This window comes from Bos grunniens, chromosome 4, assembly GCF_055505025.1.
Source record: "Bos grunniens cultivar Pamir isolate PY7600 chromosome 4, Bosgru_T2T1.0, whole genome shotgun sequence".
Lineage (NCBI taxonomy): Eukaryota > Metazoa > Chordata > Mammalia > Artiodactyla > Bovidae > Bos > Bos grunniens.
In genome coordinates, this window is record NC_141168.1 from 95,840,994 (window position 1) to 95,862,423 (window position 21,430).

The window sequence follows — 21,430 nt, forward strand, 5'->3', positions numbered from 1 at the left end:
TCATCTCTCTCTTAATTTATGCATACAATCTTTCAGTAAATTCTGCAAATCTCAAATATATATCCAGAATCTACTTCTAGGCATTTCATGTCTATGACCCTGACCCAAGCCATAATTGTCTCTCATCTGGTATACTCAGTGGCTTGCTGACTGATTTCTCTGTCTCTACATACACATACTACTGTGTGTGTGTGTATGCAACAGGGCAACTATACTGATTTAGGAATAATTAAAAGGTATTGCACAGCCAAAAAAAACCATAAACAAGATGAAAAGACAACCCTCAGAATGGGAGAAAATATTTGCTGACAAAGGATTGATCTCCAAAATATACAAATAGCTCCTGCAATTCAATATAAAAAAAAAACTCAGTCAAAAAATGGGCAGGAGACTTTTATATAGGCATTTCTCCAAAGAAGGCAAACAGATGGCCAACACCACATGAAAAGATGCTTAACATCACTATTAGAGAAATACAAATCAAAACTACAATGAGGTATCACCTCACAGTGGTCAGAATGGCCATCATCAAGAACATCTACAAACAACAAATGCTGGAAAAGATGTGGAGAAAAAGGAACCATCCTACAATGTTGACTGGAATGCAAATTGCTATAGCTACTATAAAGAAACAGTATGGAGGTTCCTCAAAAAACTAAAAACAGAACTACCATATGACTCCGCTATCCCACTACTGAGCATAGACCTGGAGAAAACCATAATTCAAAAAAAATGCATGCACCCCAGTGTTCACTGAAGCACTGCATACAATAGCCAGGACAAGGAAGAGACCTAAATGTCCATCAACACAGGAATGGATAAAGAAGATGTATTACATATATAATAGAATATCACTCAGCCTCTTTGTTCCAATAGGAACAAAATTAGCTGGGCCTAGAGACATGGATGGACCTAGAGAGTGTTATACGGAGCAAAGCAAATAAGAAGCCAGTCAGAAAGAGAAAAACAAATATGTATATTAATGCATATATATGGAATCTAGAAAAATGGTATAGATGATCTTACTTGCAAAGCAGAAATAGAGACACAGATGTGGAGAACGAATGTATGGATGCCAACGTGAAGGGGGCTGGTGGGAGGAATTGGGAGATTGGGATTGACATATGTGCAATACTGATAGTATGTATAAAATAGATAACTAATGAGAACCCACTGTAGAGCTCAGGGAACTCTACTCAGTGCTCTGTAGTGACCTAAAGGAGAAGGAAATAAAAAAAGAGGGGATATGTGTATAGATGATTTACTTTGCTGGAGAAGGCGATGGCACCCACTCCAGTCCTCTTGCCTGGAAAATCCCATGGACGGAGGAGCCTGGTGGGCTCCAGTCCATGGGGTCGCTAAGATTCGAGCACGACTGAGCGACTTCACTTTCACTTTTCACTTTCATGCATTGGAGAAGGAAATGGCAACCCACTCCAGTGTTCTTGCCTGGAGAATCCCAGGGACAGAGGAGCCTAGTGGGCTGCCGTCTATGGGGTCGCACAGAGTCGGACACAACTGAGGCGACTTAGCAGCAGCAGAAACTAACAACATTATAAAGCAACTATACTCCAATAAAAATTAATTGAAATAAGTAATTTTTTAAAAACTTAGATAATGCTTTCTCTTATTCAACCCCTCCAAAGGCTCCTATCTTGCTCGTGGTAAAAACAAAGCCTTTTCAATGGCTTTCAAGACCTACTATAATTTGGCTCCCCGTTACCTCTATGAACTCATCTATGCTTCTTCCCACTCCAGGTGTTCAGCTATGGCATCACTGGCCTCTTCTTCAAGTGTTCAGTGTTCCTCCACTTCAAGGCCCTTGTTGCTCCCTCTGTTGGGAAAGAAATTCCACAATGAACTATATTGTCTGCACCTTCATTTTCTTCCCAATCTTTCTTCACCTTTCCCCATTATAATCTTGTTTCCCCCAATACCAAATGCTCTGGTCATTCTATCTAATAGTCAGGCCACCCCCCAGCACACTCTATCTCGCTTCCTTCCCTGCTTGTTACTGGTGTTTGTCTCTGTATTTTTGCTTTGTTTTATTTTCATAACCCACCTTTCAGATGGTGCAAGAGGGCTCGGCCCAGAGTTAGTGCTCCATAAACATGTTCAGATTTGTTGAATTAATCCCACAGTGCCTTCTGCGCACAGTAGGTGCTCACTGTTTTTTAATCAACAACATGAATCTCCAAATTATATTTTACACCAGAAAGGAGTACACAGATTTTTTCCATTTCATGAATTTTTTCAGTTAACAAAAATTGAAAGTGGTTGTATATCAGAAACAGGTGTGTTTCATCTGTATATAGTAAAACACTAAGTTTCAAAGAGTGGAAAATTTTGGTCGTTCATAGCAGAAGGAACTGTTGAACCAACAACAGGTTCATTGAGCCAATAGCCATGTTAAAAGAATATAGACAGTGCCATATAACTAGCAAAATGCTCATTCAAATGCTTTAAGGGTGCCTTTGATCATGTTTAATTAAAGAAATTTTAAAATGTACTTTTCACTTAAAGTTATCTTGACACAACCACAACTTAGCATTGTTTTTTCAAGCATAAAAGCCAGAAAAAGATAAAACATGGTGGCCTTCTACTCTAAACCCCATAAATAATGTATACCCCACCCAAATAAAACAGTTAACAATAAGACGTTTCTGAGTGAAAGGAAGAGAATTTGTAAGAGCCATTCATACCGTAACAGATGTGCTGTCTTGCTTCAGCCTTATTTTATATTTTTCCTTTACCCTTTCCTCTCATTGACGACCCTGTGGCATAAAGTTTCATTTCAAAGATTTAAAATAGGACATGGAATCCTTAAGAGCAATTGCACAGAGCAATCTATCATGAATTTTGTGACTCTTATACAGCATGCCTAGTTTCCCTGGGACCAAGATATTTTTGCCCTCAAATTGGCCTGTACAACGTCATCCTCTTTGCCCAGAAATACTGATAGAATGGAAATAGATACCACTCACATTTAAAGAGTTACTCGATTCCAATCCAATTTAAAAAAAATTACTGCCAATTCTCAGGGTCACTGAGTTTAAGATCTAGAGATGGATATTCTCATCTTCACTTGTCAGAACACTGTTCTGCAAAAAGCTCTAGATACGATTTTGAGCTGCCTAAGCAATTTTCACCACCTTCACTGTAAGCATCCTGAGGATTTCCTGACAAAAGTATACTGTGCATGTATTTTTAAAAGCATTAGATTGGCAAAAATACCCTGGCTATTTGAGCACAGGCTCCTTTGTCTCTTTCCCTTAACCCTGCCAGACCTCCCTAAGATATATGCCAAAGAGAAGCCCCCATCCTCCTGTATTCATGATGAATGATTTGGGAACAGTCCAAACAGTAAAGGAGGGATTTAACATAGTTTTCTTGACTCTAGCCCCATTTATTTATGAGAAGGTTGTGAGGAGATTTGCAGGGAGAGTAAAATATTCCATAGTATGGCTTTTTATTCAGACCTGTGCTTAGGAATAATCATTGCTGTCACCGCTTTAATGTTCAAGGGGGAAAAGTACTTCTGTAACCCACATAGTACAAAAAAGAAAATAAAAAAGCAGTCATGGGAAAACCAGGAATTGTGCAGTCTGATAGTTTGATTCTTTCTAGCTTATTTTGTCATTATCCTCTGCTCTAAAACTTTACTTTTCTTTAAATTCCATCACACTTAATCCATTTCTGTTCTCTCTTCTCCAGTTCTGTGTGTGTCTGCGTGTGATAATAATAACCTCAGTACTTCATTATTCCTCAGAATACCTTCAAGAGTAAATGTCAAATAATTCGTCCATTTGGTAAATGATGAAACCAAAACACGGAAAAAAGTTCAATAACATTGATAGGGAAAGAAAGCTAATGGCAGGGAGAGCCCAAATGCAAACTTAGATGCATGCCCCTGACTTCAAAACCTTGTAGTTAATCACTATATCTCCTTGTCCCTTTTTGTAGAGGAAGAACCCGTACTGTTTGCTCGCTGCCACGGGGAAGGTCTGTGAGCAGGGCTCTCATATAGCAGGTTCATCATGTATCCCTGGCCAGCGCACTTCCATCATTGCTTTGCATGCTTGTTCTTCACTGTGAGAATATAGTCCTTTCTGGGTAAGGAAGTCATTCACTTCCATGTTAAATTATCATGGAGTGCTGGCTTAAACAGAATAGCAAGCAGAACATCAGAGCCTTGTTCATTGAGAGAGCTGTAGCCAATATTTTTGTTGGTTTTTTCATTTCAACTCTTAAGTTTTCGGGAGCAACACAAAGAAAAAAGGAAAACAGTGATGCCTAATTTTTTTTCTAATATTTTAATTATGGCAATTTCCAAATAGAGTTTGAAAGAGGTGTGCAGTGAATACCCATATATTTAGCATCCAGTTTCTATAATTCTGCTTTCTTTACTTTTCACCTCTCTACCTACTAATCTATATCATTACTCTGATGCATTTTAAAGTTAATTGCAGTCTCAGTGCTGTTCACCTCAAAACTATGAATATTATCAACCAGGGTTCAATATTGAATGACTTTTTTGTTCAACTTATAAGGCAAAATGCACATATCTTGTGTATCATTTGATGATTTTTGATGTGTTTCTACACCCATGTAACTAAAACCTCTTTCAAAGTATAGAATATTACTACGCCAAATCCAACATTACCCTCACCTCCTAGCCCTCTGCCCAGAGAGACAATTACTGTTCCAGTTTTTATATCATAATTTCAGGCATTTTAGTTTTCATGGTCATTCAAACGAACCACATGGTAATTACTCATAGTAACTACTCATCTTTTACTTAGCATTATATTTTGGAGATTTATCAATGGGGTTGTAGTGGTTTGTTCCTCAATTTCTGAATAATATCCCAGTGTATGGACATACCACAATTTGTTTATCCATCCTTCTGTTCAGTATTTTTGTACATTTTTTTTTAATGTGACTGTTTTCTTTGCCTGGTTTTGAAAACTGAGCAATACTGAATACAAGTAAAATCACTGTGTCATGTAAGTAGTTGTTTGAAAACTCAGTCTTAAAAACCATCCAAATGGTATGGAGAATTCATAGATAAATCAGGTAAAGGACTATAAGGTGTAGCCTACAATTATAAAGAAGAAAATAAGATTTTTATTGCAGTTACTCCAGGCTGATGTGGGTCTATCCTATCAGCCACAGCACACAACAGAACAAATTAGCCTGAGACTTGTCAGGCTCTCTTCAGTTTTCTATTTGGCTCTCAGAAACTGTAAGATAATCATCCACCTTGGTTAGTGCCTCTCTGAACCTGCCCTTCAAACGCGCTACTCTTTCTCCACCATTCATTATCTCCTTGTAAATCTCAAGTAGCCATCTCGTTCGTCACCCTTTAGCTTATTTAACCATTCTATAATACATACGGCCAACTGCTAAACTTAACAGTGGAAGGTCACCTGGGGAAGGAGCAGTGGAGAGAGAAATTCATTCCCTTTATTGTCATAAAGTTGGAAAATTATGACCACATGCATGGACTGAGCCAAAAGAGCAGAAAATTCCCTTTGTCTCCTTATTATTCACCCATTGTGCTGTTTTAAGTTCCTTTAGTGGCCAAAGGGTGACAGAAGCAATATGTCAGGTTTTTGCTGTAAAATGTTATCTAAAGGCAAGAAGTAGACCTGTAGGACAGATAGAATTCTCCACCGAGCCATGGGATTTCTGATAAAATTCTATAACCAAATAAAAAATATCTGTGACAACATTTATGTGAGGCACTGGTGCCCTTCTTTGGCCGGTTTAGGTAATCACAGGTGCACATTCTTTGTCGTATTTGGAGATATATCCCAGTAGACGTTTGGGAATCTGTTTTGAATTTAAAATGGAAGTTCCAAGACAGATCTGGCAATTCTTTTCAAACTCTCTTTTTCAGAGAAAAATACACACTGTGGAAAAACACTGAAAAAAATACAGACTGTTGTTCAAAACTAGTGCAATACGTGTATGGATACACAAAAACATACTCTCTTGATTTTGATTAATTTTCTTGACACCTCTGGATATGCATTGGGCCTACCCATGCATTGAGAAATATGTAAATATATTCTGTGAATATGAAACAGGAATTTAGCAATGAGTACAAATAGCAAACAGAGACTGAAAATCAGAGGAACTCAAATTCCAACTCAATATTGGACAAGTTACACTCTGATAAAATGGTTGTGATAGTATTTTAAATATGCAAATTCATTAACTGAGGAACATCAGCTAGTCGTGTTTCATAAAGAAATATTAAGGTGTTTTAATCAAAATTAATGGTAATCTTTCCTCATTGCTTTAATATGCCTGTTTCTCTGTCATTATACATTTAATTTTATCACCTAATCAATAACCTCAGATATGCAGATGACACCACCCTTATGGCAAGAGGAACTCAAAAGCCTCTTGATGAAAGTGAAAGAGGAGAGTAAAAAAGTTGGCTTAAAGCTCAACATTCAGTAAACTAAGATCATGGCATCTGGTCCCATCACTTCATGGGAAATAGATGGGGAAACAGTGGAAACAGTGTCAGACTTTATTTGGGGGGGCTCCAAAATCACTGCAGATGGTGATTGCAGCCATGAAATTAAAATACGCTTACTCCTTGGAAGGAAAGTTATGACTAACCTAGACAGCATATTGAAAAGCAGAGACATTACTTTGCCAACAAAGGTCTGTCTAGTCAAGGCTATGGTTTTTCCAATGGTCATGTATGGATGTGAGAGTTGGACTGTGAAGAAAGCTGAGCGCTGAAGAATTGATGCTTTTGAACTGTGGTGTTGGAGAAGACTCTTGAGAGTCCCTTGGACTGCAAGGAGATCCAACCAGTCCATCCTAAAGGAGATCAGTCCCGGGTGTTCTTTGGAAGTAATGATGCTAAAGCTTAAACTCCAGTACTTTGGCCACCTCATGCGAAGAGTTGACTCATTGGAAAAGACCCTGATGCTGGGAGGGATTGGGGGCAGGAGGAGAAGGGGATGACAGAGGATGAGATGGCTGGATGGCATCACTGACTCGATGGACGTGAGTCTGCGTGAACTCCGGGATTTGGTGATGGACAGGGAGGCCTGGTGTGCTGCGATTCATGGGGTTGCAGAGTCGGACATGACTGAGCGACTGAACTGGAGGCAGGTAGTGAACTTGTGCTTTCTGAACTTATTTTTTTCCATTTCTGCAGGATAGGAAAAAGAACTTAGGAGCATTTCTGTATATTTTTTTCCTCAAAAAGAGGCCAGCACATGCCATATTGTAAATATTAGCCAAAATATATGTTCATGATAAAATTCAACAATCCTCATGGGAAGCCAGTTGTTTATTATTTCTCCTTGCTTCCACTTCCTTCCCATTTCCCTGTTGGGAATGAGTGCATCATAGAACTTACACTTGTTTGGGAGCATGACTGAGCTTACATGGTCTAAAGGGTGGCGTGCATGTATACAGGCAGCTTCCTGGTTCAGGGACTGTTCTTTAGAACTTTCCTGCACATGGCCTCAGCAGAGTTTCAGGTTTACAGCATGATAGTCACTCAGCCCTGGAAGGTGGGCCTGGGGTGGCTGGCATCCTGGTTCAGCAGCCTCTTGCCCTAAATGACACTGAAGTGATTCATAGATGAGGGAAGAAAAGCTATGACAAACATAGTGTATTAAAAAGCAGAGACATCACTTTACCAACAAAGACCCATATAGTCAAAGCTATGTAGTAGTCATCTATGGATGTGAAAGTTGGACCATAAAGAAGGCTGACCACCAAAGAATTGATGCTTTTGCTTTTGAACTGTGGTGCTGGAGAAGATTCTTGAGAGTCCCTTGGACTGCAAGGATATCAAACCAGTGAATCCTAAAGGAAATCAACCCTCAATATTCATTGGAAAAACTGATGCTGAACCTTTGATACTTTGAGCACCTGATTCAAGAGCCAACTCATTTGAAAGGGCCCTGATGCTGGGCTAGATTGAGGGCAAAAGAAGAGGGCAGCAGAGGATTAGATGGTTGGATAGCATCACTGACTCAATGGACATGAGCTTGGGCAAACTCCAGGAGACAGTGAGGCACAGTAGGGCCCGGTGTGCTGCAGTCCACGGGGTTGCAAAGAGTTGGACATGACTTAGTGACTGAACAACAAGATAGATGATGACACCCAAACACTGCATTGCAAGAAAGGCCAAGTGATAACCTTCAGCCATCTGACAATCTGAATCGTCTTTCACAACAACGACAAAAAACAATCCCAATGAAAAGTGGGCAGAAGACCTTAATAGACATTTCTTCAAAGAATAATACAGATGGCATATAGGCACATGAAAAGATGCTCAACGTCACTAATTATTAGAGAAATGCAAATCAAAACTACACTGAGGACCACCTCACAGTGGTCAGAATGGCCATCATTAAAAAGTCTACCAATAAATGCTGGAGAGGTTGTGGAGAAAAGGGAATCTTCTTCCACTGTCAGGAGGGCATGTAAGTTGGTGTAGTCATTATGGAAAAGAGTATTGAGGTTCCTTAGAAAATTAACAATAGAATTACCATATGATACAGCAATTCCACTCCTAGACATAAACCTGGACAAAACTATAATTCAGAAAGACACATGCACCCTTATGTTCATAGCAACACTATTCACAATAGCCAAAACATGGAGACAAATGTCCATACAGATAAAGAAGATATGGCACATATATACAATGGAGTACTAGTCAGCTGCTCAAAGAATGAAATAATGCCCATTTGTAGCAAGAGGGAGGCAACTAGAAATCATACTAAGTGAAGTAAGTTAGAGAAAGACAAATACCATATAACTTATATGTGGAATCTAAAATATAACACATGTGAATCTATGTACAAAACAGACTCATGTACATAGAGGACAGACTTGTAGTTGCCAAGCAGGGTGGTGTAGGAGAGGGAAGGATTGGGAATTTGGGGTTGGCAGATGAAAATTACTAGCCATAGAATGGATAAGAAACAAGGTCCTACTATATAGCATAGGGAACTATATTCAAACCATAATGGAAAGGGATATTAAAAAAGGAAAGTCTACATGTGTACAATTGAGTCACTTTGCTCTGCATCAGAGCAGAGCAAAGAGATTTGCATAGTAATTAGCTGTACTTCAAAACCTGTGGCGGATTCATTTTGATATTTGGCAAAACTAATACAAGTATGTAAAGTTTAAAAATAAAATTAGAAAAAAAAATTTGTAAATGCATTAAAAAAGTCTACAAATAAATGCTGGAGAGAGGGTGTAGAGAAAAGCGAACTCTCTTACATTGTTGCTGGGAATGTAAGTTGGTGCTGCCACTACGGAAAACAGTATGGAGGTTCCTTAAAAATCTAAGAATTACCACATGATCCAGCAAGCCAACTCCTGGGCACATATCCAGACAAAATTAAAGAGATACATGCACGCCTCAGAATGGGGAGGTGGGACAGATCAGGAGGTTGGGATCACATCTATGTATACACATAGATGTATACACATCTATACACATCTATGTATAAAACAGATAATAAGAACCTACTGTATAGCACAGGGAACTCTACTCATAGATGTATACACATCTATACACATCTTTGTATAAAACAGATAATAAGAACCTACCGTATAGCACAGGGAACTCTACTCAATGCTCTGTGGTGACCTAAATGGGAAGGAAATATAAAATAGTGCATATATATATATATATGTGTGTATATATATATATATATATATATATACACTCGTATAATTGATTCATTCTGCTGTATAGCAGAAACTAACACAACACTGCAAAGCAACTATACTGCAATAAAGAAATGTACCCCCCAAAAGGATATATGCACCCCTATTGTTCATAGCAGCACAATGTCCAACAGCCAAAGCATGGAACCAACCTCAATGTCCATTGAAAGATGAATGGATAAAGATAAAAAAGATGAATGGATAAAGAAGATACACACACACACGCAATGGAATACTAGTCAGCTATCCAAAAAAATGAAATTATGACATTTGCAGCAACATGGATGCAATTCGACATTATCATACTAAATGAAATAAGTCAGAAAGATAAAGACAAATTGCCAGGAAAAATATCAATAACCTCAGATACACAGATGACATGACCCTTATGGAAGAAAGTGAAGAGGAACTAAAGAGCCTCTTGATGAAAGTGAAAGAGGAGAGTGAAAAAGTTGGCTTAAAACTCAATATTCAAAAAACTAAGATCATGGCATCCAGTCCCATCACTTCAGAGAGATTTTATTTTGGAGGGGGGGCTCCAAAATTACTGCAGATGGTAACTGCAGTCATAAAATTAAAAGATGCTCCTTGGAAAAAAAGTTATGACCAACCTAGACAGCATATTAAAAAGCAGAGACATTACTTTGCCAATAAAGGTCTGTCTAGTCAAAGCTATGGTTTTTCCAGTAGTCATGTATGGATCTGAGAGTTGGAACATAAAGTGGGCTGAGCACCAAAGAATTGATGCTTTTGAACTGTGGTGTTGGAGAAGACTCTTGAGAGTCCCTTGGACTGCAAGGAGACCAAACCAGTCAATCCTAAATGAAATCAACCCTGAATATTCATTAGAAGGCTGATTCTGAAGCTGAAACTCCAATACTTTGGCCACCTGATACGAAGAACTGACTCATTGGAAGAGACCCTGATGCTGACAAAGATTGAAGACAGGAGGAGAAGGGGACGACAGAGGATGAGATGGCTGGATGGCATCACCATCTCGAAAGACTTGAGTTTGAACAAGCTCTGGGAGCTGGTGATGGACAGGGAAGCCTGGCATGCTGCAGTCCATGGGGTCGCAAAGAGACACGACTAAGCAACTTTCACACCAATTTTAAGGGTGTACTGTTGAGAGAGGCAGACCCTCTGGAGATTGGGGGTAGAGTATCGTTCACTGGGACACCTTAACCAGAAGGTTGGGCTACTGTGCCACAATGACAGGAAGCCTTTCACAACTTCTCTGGGGATTTGTCGGGTGCAGAGTCAGATTGCTTTAAATTCTGTGTTCCTCCACTGCCACCACCCTCATCCAAACCACCGTCATCTCACTTGGGCACCTCAATGTTGACCTAGCTGGTTTTGCTTCAGTGCTTTCTCGCAGATCATTTGTTCTTCCTAGAATAGCTAGTTATAACATGTTGCTCTTTTCCTCACTCTGACTCACAGCCTTACATCATCTGCCCTCATCATCATCTATTCTCCCCTGCTTGTTGTGGCCCAGCCACATTGTATTTCTTGCTCTTCGTCAACTACCCTTGGCCCTTCACATATTTTGGACCTGTATTATTATTCTTTGTGTCATATCTTTCCCATCTACCCTGCTCTTTACACATCTCGCTTTTTCATATTGACTCAATCCCAGCTTAAACAGCATTTCATCTATGAGCGTTTCCTGACCATTCTCCCTCAGGGAGCAGCCCTATTCAAATACCTTCTCAGGGACTTTCCTGGTCCAGTGGCTAAGACTCCATGCTCCCAGTACAAGAGGGCCCAGGTTCAATCCCTGGTCAGGAAACTAGATCCCACATTGCAACAACTAGATCCCACATGCTACAACTAAAGACTCTGAGTGCTGTAACTAAGACTCGACACAGCCAAATAAATAAATAAAAATAAATATTAAAGAATACCTTTCTTGGCCATCTGTTTATATTCTTTATAGAACTGTTGCAATTTGTATTCTTTGTTTATCTCAGTGTGGCCACTTACACGCATTTCCTATAAGAATGCTAGCTCTCATTTCACTGTATTTTCAACATTAGGGCAGGGAGTAACACTAATTGAATAATTATCACAAATAAAAAAAATTATCCTTACAAAAAAACTGCAGTGGGTTACATAAGAACTTAGATCCAAGAACCAATAAGGAAATAATTTTCAATTGTGACTCTGTCAGTTATTATCAAGTACAAAAATCCAAGTACAATATAACTGAAACTCTCTCCTTGGCAGCTGTCTGCTTCATCTGCTTCTTCCTCTTCACCTCCCAGGCACCAGGGTATTTTTGCATCAGCGCAAAAATCTCACTTGGCAACACTTGAGCCAAGTCTTTGCTATAATGTATCTGATAGTTCAAGGTTTTTTTTGTGTGTGTGTTCTTTTCCCTGGGCCTTTTTTATGTAGAATAAATATGTCCATTTAATCAGTACCCCTGATCTCCAGCAAAGAGGCTGGAGGAAAACAATCTGATTACAGTGGCATGCAAAGGACCGCCAGACTTCTCCATTAACGGGCATTTTATATTTTTCAAAAGAAACTTATTGATACAGATATTTTCCCTAATAAGAAAAATATTTGGAGGGGTAATTTTTAGTACCCCTGACTCCCACATGTCTGAGTTTTGGGCTAGAAGAAAAAGATTTAGGGACTTGACATCTTCCATCTGAAAGACTGCCAAGATCTGGCTTATGGCACACCAACTTACATTAGTCCCTAACGAAAGTATCGTGTAAGAGTTCACTCCTCCTTTTATATTAGTCAGGCATACCTTACCTATCTTCCCTTTCATTAAGTATTGTATTGGTTTAAGTGTGGTTTGTAAAATACATATACTATGTTAAATAATCCACTGACCAAAAGCAATATTGGATGTATATTAAAATTTTGTTCACATGGATTATACTTGTGCAACCTTGGCTTATTTGTATCAGAATTCCACTGGCAGTGTTTTGCTTTTGATCTGTGAGCTATTAGAAACCCTGTTGCTACAGATGAAAGGAGTTAGAAAGTTCTATATCATAATGCAGTGCGATCAGTAATTCACAGAGCAGGTAATTTGCAATGACTTGCCAAGCCTTTGATTGCACCGGGTTTATGGCTATTAGCAGTTTCCCCTTTCAAATTTGTATGGTTCCATACTTCCTTTTTGACCTCTTTTTCATCATTTATGGTCCAATTTGGTAGTGAAAAAACATAACTTCTTGCTTAGCGCACGGCTGTCATTCAAACCCCAGTGACTTACTGAGCACTTTGACATTTGTGATGATGAAAAAAACATTAAGCAGGTGTACAGAACACTAACCAGGTTCCTGCAACAATGCTTTATGGGATTCACAATGTACCTCTGGGCTATAAACTGATTCAGACTTGATTTTCTCTATCAATTCAATCTCAAGTGTTCAAACTCCTACTCAAAGGAGGAGGCACAGGTCTCACTAAAATTGAAGTTAAATAAAATTCCCAATAATAATGTTAATATAGGACCTCATAGGAACAATTGGAAGGGCAGTGATTGCCACTAAAATAATATTAAAGTTGGGCTCACATGTCTACTTTGAAGTTACGCAATTAGGAGTTCTACTTGATACTGGACTGTATAAAATTTAAGCCCTATAAAATGTCTTTAGCAATGAAAACTTACAGTGAAATGGCATGCTTTAGCCCCTGAGCTGTCTGAATTGTATGTATACCATGTGAAGGAAACATCATGTTTTTCTGTGGAGGTTTTTCTTTGCACATTTAAAATTGGTCATCTGTTGTACAGGTGTGCAGCACATCCTGGTGTGGGTTAGTCTGCCCTCACGTGCAGTGTGTCTGGGAGACATGGAAACCTGCAAAGCTCAACACAGTCCAGGTCCCCAATTAGTGCGTTTGAGGAAGCAGTCCAAGTCAGAACCCTTGAGCACAGGGATTTTCCCAACTCAGAACTTGCTTAGATGTCTCAGAATCTATCATTCAGGCCCGGAACCCTTTCCAGTTTAAAATGTCACATACACGTACAGACTCACACATACCTAACGACAAAGGAAAGACGGTTGTCAAGATCATCCACTTGCTATCATCATTCCAGTAGGAAAAGAAACTATCCCAATAAAATGAAACAGATAGGCACTGCACTTTGACCCTCTGGATGTTTACCATATTCAGGAAATTATTTGAAAAATGCTAAACGTAGAATAGAAAATTTTGAGTAGTTTTACATATGGAAGCGGTGGCTTCTAACAGAGAGCACAAATATCTAAAGCATTTTCCATTTATATCTAAGGCAGAAATTTCTTGGAGGGGTAATTATAAGCAAATTGAGAAGATAAGGCTGTAGACTCATGCTTGCTTCTGGCTGATGAAGACTGTTCGCATAAAATAAAAGGATCTGAAGATCAAAGGCAGTAAGAACAACTGGTGCATGAACAGTGACTCTTATACAGAGCATTTTGCACAAAAGGCTGTGAGTGTCCTTTTCAGCCACAGCTGGGCATGTGGACAGCAGCAACATTAGTTGCTTCTCTGAATATCAAGTAGTCATAGCCATAGTATTCCATGCTTGCACAGCCAAATACAATGATGTTGGCAGCTTCCCTTGTTCTTACCACCTAGCTATTTTGACATTTCCATCTTCTTTCTGTACACATCCACTTCATTTCCAATACAATGACCACAGGCGCTCACCATACACCTCCCCACCCCTGGTCAAATGTGTTTGTCAGAGAGTAGTGACGTCAATGGGACTAAGACGGGAAGTTCAATTAAAAAACAAAGCAATGTAGATGCTTTATGAGTTTTACAGAGGAGGCAAGAAATTTTATATCTGCTCTGTCCCTCAGGCTGGTTGTAATTTCAGTGTAGAGTGGAAATGGTCCTGAGAAATTATTGATCTTGACTTTTACCAGGCCTTCAGTAAAGCAAAGGTAGCGAATAACGTCATGCTTGAAGTTGGTGAAAAAATATTTGCAGTCATGGTTGTAAGTTGGGGCCAAACTCAGGAGCACTGAACCCAAACACAAAAGCACCCTACCTTGCCTTTTTCCAGTCTCACATAATATTTTTATTTGTTTAGTTTCACTGATGAGATTTTTAGGTCAGTTAACTAGTACTTCCTGCGAACCTGTCTTGATATTTTATCAGGTCTTACCCAAAAACACATGCTTGTTTTGAGTCCATGTGCTGACAACTATTTAAATGCATCATTCCTTATTTATTGCAACCTTTGCCTGTGCTTTCATCTTTTCAAAGATTTTGCATGATCCTTTGGAGTAGGTTATTTAGAAAAATGGATGAATGGATGAGGTCTAACCTTCTGGGGAAAAAATATAAGTGTCCCATAAAAAAGAGCAAATATAAACCAAACAGAGGAGAATTGGTCAAAAAAAAAATAGTTTACTGCTATGTAGAAAACTACTGCATTTTATTTATTTAAGCATTCATTCAACTGTGGCTAGAATTACATATTTGCATTATAATATAAGCTCTGAATGAATTGATTCCTAAAGTGGGAATACCAAAGAAAGTCATTTCAGTTTATGAAATTACCCTTAGCACGTTTATTTGTTCTCTCTCAACTTGAAACCCACAAGTTTTTATTAAGAGCATGGTTCGTATTTCAAATAGCAAGAAATCTTCACGTCTCCCTTTCCTTCCCCCTCAAAAATAAATCTACAAAGCACCTGGATTTAGAAGAACAACCCAGATCTATTGCCATTAACTCGGAAAACTAGCAAGCACTTCCATAATAAAAATAAACAGTGCATACTGTAATCGATGAGGAGGCAACATCCCACACTGTTTATTGATTCATAAGGTTGAGATTAAAGTGGGATTCTTGCCCATGTTTATCAACAGGTTTGTTTGTTTTTTTTTTTTTTTTCTTTCCTTCTCTTTTTAAGCAGTAAGTGAACCTGGAATCCCACAAACCAATCAATAAAGTTTAAAAGCTTCAGTGAGTCTAGCCCATAACAGGCCCTTGTTTGGAGGACATGCTCAAGAAACACATGTGCCTTTAAGAGGTCTTGAAAGACTTTACACCCATGGACCATTACCATTTCCAAACACCCTGCAGCATTACCAGCCCAACATATGCGGACTGTATATCACCGTGACCCTCTCACTAAAGCCCTTTTGACTGCAGTGCTTTTAATACCCACTTTCTCAGCTGAGCTCAGGAGTGATTTGTTTTACATGCCACATTAATCCTTTCCACATTTTCTGGATGAGGCAACCACAATTCCACTTGTGAGGTGTTTCTAAAACACAGTTATAGGAATAAAGCAGCAGGGTCCCAGACTTGACAACTTCCCTCTAGGCAGCTGACAAAGTGGGCTATCGTGCCTCGGTTTAACTCTTCAAACGACCTTTTGTGCCTGGCCACTAGGGTGGGCCAGCTTTCCAGGCCAGTAGGAAGCCCCATTTATTGAAGGCAATTTACTCTCAATTAAAACACAGTAGGAATCTTCAAAGACATAATGCCTTCTTGATACTATGCATATTAGTAACATTAAAATCAAGAATAAATGGAAAAGCGCAGTAAAGACAAAAATACATAAAACACACCTCAGGAAAACCTAAGAAAGTTTCTACATCACACTCTCATAGTTGTAAGAAGAGAGCTTTCCCCTCCCTCTTTTTTAAATAAATGGGCAATTAGCGTTCAAAGCACAGGCTTTTATTATGTGGTAATTTTACAGTTTTGACTTTAAAGGCAACTTACCCACCCCCACTCCCCAAATATATTCTAAGACCAGTGAACCTCTGCTGCATGTATTTATGAACTTTTCTACATTTTTAATGTTCATTGAATGTAAGTAATGAAGGTTTTGAAATTTCAGGTTGTCAACAAGGCTGACTGGACCGACCCATTGTTTTAAAAAAAATGTTCCTACATGTCAGCACTTGGCTGACTTTATTAACTTGTTAGTATTATGCTCCCCATTTTATGTGCTAAAATCTAACTGTACAAGGAACTTGAGGCCTAAAATTATGCCTTTATCCAGTCCTAATTTATTGTTCTTCCATCATAAATTTTATTTGCAGCTTCAATGGTTTGAAAAAAGCAATAAATCATAGTGAGGTGAGTTTTACATAGTTTAGATTGAGTTCCTTATTTTCGCTTGAAAAAATTAATCCAATCCATTCCTTCTGGTGTCATCATCCTGTGGATAATAGTATATCTCAAGGCAAGAGATCACTTGAATCAAAGAGATTTTTTTCTAAGCTACAGGATAGCAGTTATACATACTCAGATGAAAAATGTTTTACATCAATTATGAGAAAACTGATGTCATATTTACAAAATATATTGAGTTATGTCAATGAGAAAAATACTCTGTTTCTCGTCCCAGGTTGTTTTCCTTAGATAATCAGGACTATGATTCTAGTTTTTCTGAAGAAGCCGTCTGAAGAATGATGTACTCAGACTTCCTTGTGTCTATGTATGTTAGTCACTCAGTGGTGTCTGACTCTTTGCGACCCCATGGACTGTAGCCTGCCAGGCTCTTCTATCCATGGAATTCTCCAGGCAAAAATTCTGGAGTGGCTTGCCATTCCCTTCCCCAGGAGCTCTTCCTGATGGAGGGATCCAATCCGGGTCTCCAGCACTGTAGGCTGGAGATTCTTTTTTTTTTTTTTTTTATAGCTAACATTTTTTTTTTTTTAATTTTACAGTATTGTATTGGTTTTGCCATACATCAACATGAATCCGCCACAGGTATACATGTGCTCCCCATCCTGAACCCTCCTCCCTCCTCCCTGCCCGTACCATCCCTCCGGGTCGTCCCAGTGCACCAGCCCCAAGCATCCAGCATCGTGCATTGAACCTGGACTGGTGACACCATCTAAGCCACAAGAGTTTTCCTTGCCACTGCTGAAACCGTGGTTGCGAAACTGCCTGGCATAACACAGGTGCTCATTAAATATCTGTCAAATGGATGATGGGTTCAAACATACCACTTCACATTCTAAACAACAGTCTAGTTTATAATAATAATGAAACAACACTTCAGCACTACAATGTCTAAAAATGTGAGCTATTTCCTACTGATCTTTAAAACAACAACAAAAATCTGATCAAGTGAGGAGAAAAGCATGACACTGATTAAAATCTCATTCCCCTTTTTCCTCCCTACACACACACTCACACAGACACATACCTGCCCCACCCTTATCAGAGACACTACTTTAAAAAAAATTAACATTTACTCAAATGTAGAAAGTTGAATTAATACTTAGCAGATAATTTAAACATTTTTAGAACTCGAAAAGTTCAAGTGAATTTGTCAACAATTGACAGAACTAAAAAATGTGTTCATCTAACTGTGTTTTAAAACTGATTTTCAGAAATGACTTGTAGCTTTTGGAACTCTTGTCTCAACATCTAGAATCATCTCAAAATGAAAGGATGATTAAAAAAAAAAAATCCCTGAGTGTAAAGTCAACTGTTTTAAACTTTATTTCAAATGGTCTGCTTTCAATATCTTTAAAGAAAAATTTCTAGATTACTGTTTCTCTAAATTGCTCTTTCTTTAACAGGATCTAGAATTCCTTGGCTAGCTTAGAATCATAAAAGCACTGGTTTTCACCCTGCTTGGACATTTGCTCATTTGAGTTTGGGTTCACATTTAGTTATATCCACTGAAATTGCCCATTCCTCTTTTGCCATTGGGCATTTTTTCAATCTTAACAAAACCAAGTCCATATTATAGGCCTGCTGGCCAACATTCCAGGTAAATGAACGGTTTTAAAGAAAAATGGTGCTATTTTTCAAAAGCCTGACATTTAAAAAAATACAAGTCCAGAATTGAAGCCTTCAATAATTTTTCCATGCCTATATGCTACAAGAAGCAAATGGTTACACAAATGAATACATCTGGGATTATTTTCAAGCTGTTATTCCCCACCAGGGAAAATATTTAGAAATAAGGCTCAGTCTTTGTGCTGGAACTACAAAGAGGCCAGCCATCTTGATGCTTTTCCAGATCGTTTAATGATTTTCCTCATATTGTGTGGTGGCTTTACTGCCCTGTTTTGTATGCCTTCCCGTTCACTGTTGGTAACCATTTATGCTGGGTATGTTCCAATTTCTAAATCTGTTTTGTGGCATTTATAGCCTGCAGCTAATAAGGTCATTCAGTGTTTTTTTATATATATAAAATATTAAAAAATATACTTTACCATGGAAAGCTAGAGGAAATGATTCAAAATTTAAAAACAGCCTTATTAAAGGATGTAGTAACTGTGCCTTTAAAATGTTAAGTGAGGGTGACTGTGGTTGAGAGGTGCCATTCTGCTTCTAGAGTCCAGGAGATGTAGTGTTGGGTGTGTGTGTGCATTTTATATGTATATATAGGTATTATATGTATACATACATATATGATGGAATAAGCATATGTGTTTTATATATATAAAATAAGTACAAAAGGAAATGGTAATTCATATATGTTTCTTTGCAACCTCTGACTTTATTATAAGACAGAACCGCCAACAAGTATGCATATGTATCATAAATCTTGTGTTATTTTCACTCAGCTTGGATTTTAGAGTTTTTACGTTTTTAGAGTTTTGCCTTCTTATGAATTTCATATAAAATGAAAATTATTTTATTTTTAAGATGCATAAATACTGTATATCTAAAACACTAAAACTTCCACAATTAACTCCAAATTAAAGCATAAAATATGATTGTCATCATTAAGGTAGTCTTTTATTCAACATATGTCTAAGGAGATCATGTTAATCAGACTTTTATTGCCTTTTTCAATTCAATGTAAATTAGATGCTTAACATATATTTCCTAACTTCAAATATATTAGAGTTTATAAATTACTTTGTTTTCTCATATTTAGAATGTACATTACTAAACTAAAATTTTTCATGATTTTCTTTAACCTACAAATTACAAGTGATTTGAGACTATCAGATCAGATCAGATCAGTCGCTCAGTCATGTCTGACTCTTTGCGACCCCATGAATCGCAGCACGCCAGGCTCCACTGATCTCCAGTAGCATATTGGGCACTTACTGACCTGGGGAGTTTCTCTTTCAGTATCCTATCATTTTGCCTTTCATACTGTTCATGGGTCATGACCAAAGCCTGAATATAAGATAAAATCCTCTGAAAACATAGTTAATTCCTTTTTAATATTATCTCTGTGAATTTCAATTTCAACATCATGGTATCTTTTGGAAATAAAGTTTTTTGCAAGAGGTTATAAGCTCTAATTGTTTGAGTGTACAAATCAAACAGATGATGGGTTGGTTGATATTAATACAGTTCATCCATTTCCACATTCAGAGTTCTGTGCAAGAGGAAATCCTTAACTTTGACCCACAGGAGGGAAGGCTGAAAAACCTTGTCATTGAGAAGGATTTTTATGTTACTAAATGAGAAAACAACATTGATTTTTGGAAATGGGCATTGTGATGCATAGGTCTACAGAAAGTGAGGCTACCAGGCTCCTCTGTCCGTGGAATTTTCCAGGCAAGAGTACTGGAGTGGGTTGCCATTTCCTTCTCCAGGGGATCTTCCCGACCCGGGGATCAAATCTGGATCTCCCACATTACAGGCAGACGCTTTACCATCTGAGCCACCAGGGAAGTCCGCAGAGAGATCAACTAATTTTAGTGAGAATAATTTGCTGGTCTTCTTAGGCTTGAAGGTTACCTTGAATGAGTGGTGTGATGCGTGCAAACAGGCAATGTTTGAGCTCTTGGATATTCATATTTTAACAAGTGATATTAAATTGATAAGGTTTTACATTCATTAGATTAATTTTAATTTCTTTTTTCAAAGAAGACAACTTATTTAATTGCACCAAGTTGTGTTTATATCAGTAATTTTTGCAGACATCTAAAAGCTTTAGGTGGTTTTGAGTTGATAAGTTCTTATTTTTCTGATATTAAAAGTATTAAATCATCATTTGAAAGCATTTACCAATGAGAGCAAAAATTTAGAGCCCTTAATCTTACTTTTCAAATATAAAAAGATTATGTATATTTATATACAACATATATGTTAATAGGCTCATGTATATTATAATTTTGTACATATATATACCAACAGTGTATATACTAATAGTTCCTATTATTATGTTAATATTATTATTCATTTACAAAAGCTAAATGGAATTTTAGGTCCAATACACAGAGATATGCTTCAAATTTTTAATTTTGTACTGTATTCTCTTAATAAATAAATCATGTTATTTAAGATTTCAATCCTTATTGATAAAGTGTTTAAGCTGTTTCTCAATTTTATCTATTAGAAACAACTCTTCATTGAGCATTCTCTCATAAACAATTTTGAATACTTAAATTTATATGGCTATTATATAATTTTTGAAAATACCACTATTGGCTCAATGTTTATGCACATTACTCAATTTATTGATGCTAACAAATACTTTCTAAAAAACTGTAATAATTGTCAGAGGACACCTGTTTAATTACTCTAACACAAACATGAATTTTATCACAATTTCTCTTTTCCCTTTTCTTTTCCATTCTAAAACAATACAGTACATGCCAATCTAAAAAAAAATTGTGTACAGTTATACATAATAAGATTAAAAGGCAATTTTTATTTTTTCTTTGGCCTCTTTCACTGTCTTTCCTCCACTCACATAGCCCTCTCTTCCCTATCCACTGCTACCATCTCTGTGCATTTCCAAAGCTCTATTTAGGCATGTGTTCTTAATGTATTTACTACCTGTCAGTCATA

At 37.8% G+C, this 21,430-nt stretch overlaps 1 long non-coding RNA gene across 6 annotated transcripts in view; it reads right to left on the bottom strand.

The window, feature by feature from the left end:
• LOC147374561 (uncharacterized) overlaps positions 1-21,430 on the bottom strand; it is a 186,098-nt gene that overhangs the window by 25,835 nt on the left and 138,833 nt on the right. For 2 of the 6 annotated variants that reach the window (XR_015162887.1, XR_015162890.1), the window contains exons 2-3: positions 2,703-2,774; positions 1,724-1,834 (exon numbers count right to left, since the gene is read on the bottom strand). The exons of 2 other annotated variants lie outside the window; for them this stretch is intronic. This is a non-coding gene — a long non-coding RNA (uncharacterized LOC147374561). The remainder of the gene's footprint in view (positions 1-1,723; positions 1,835-2,702; positions 2,775-21,430) is intronic. 2 more of the 6 variants (XR_015162889.1, XR_015162892.1) reach the window with 1 other exon arrangement.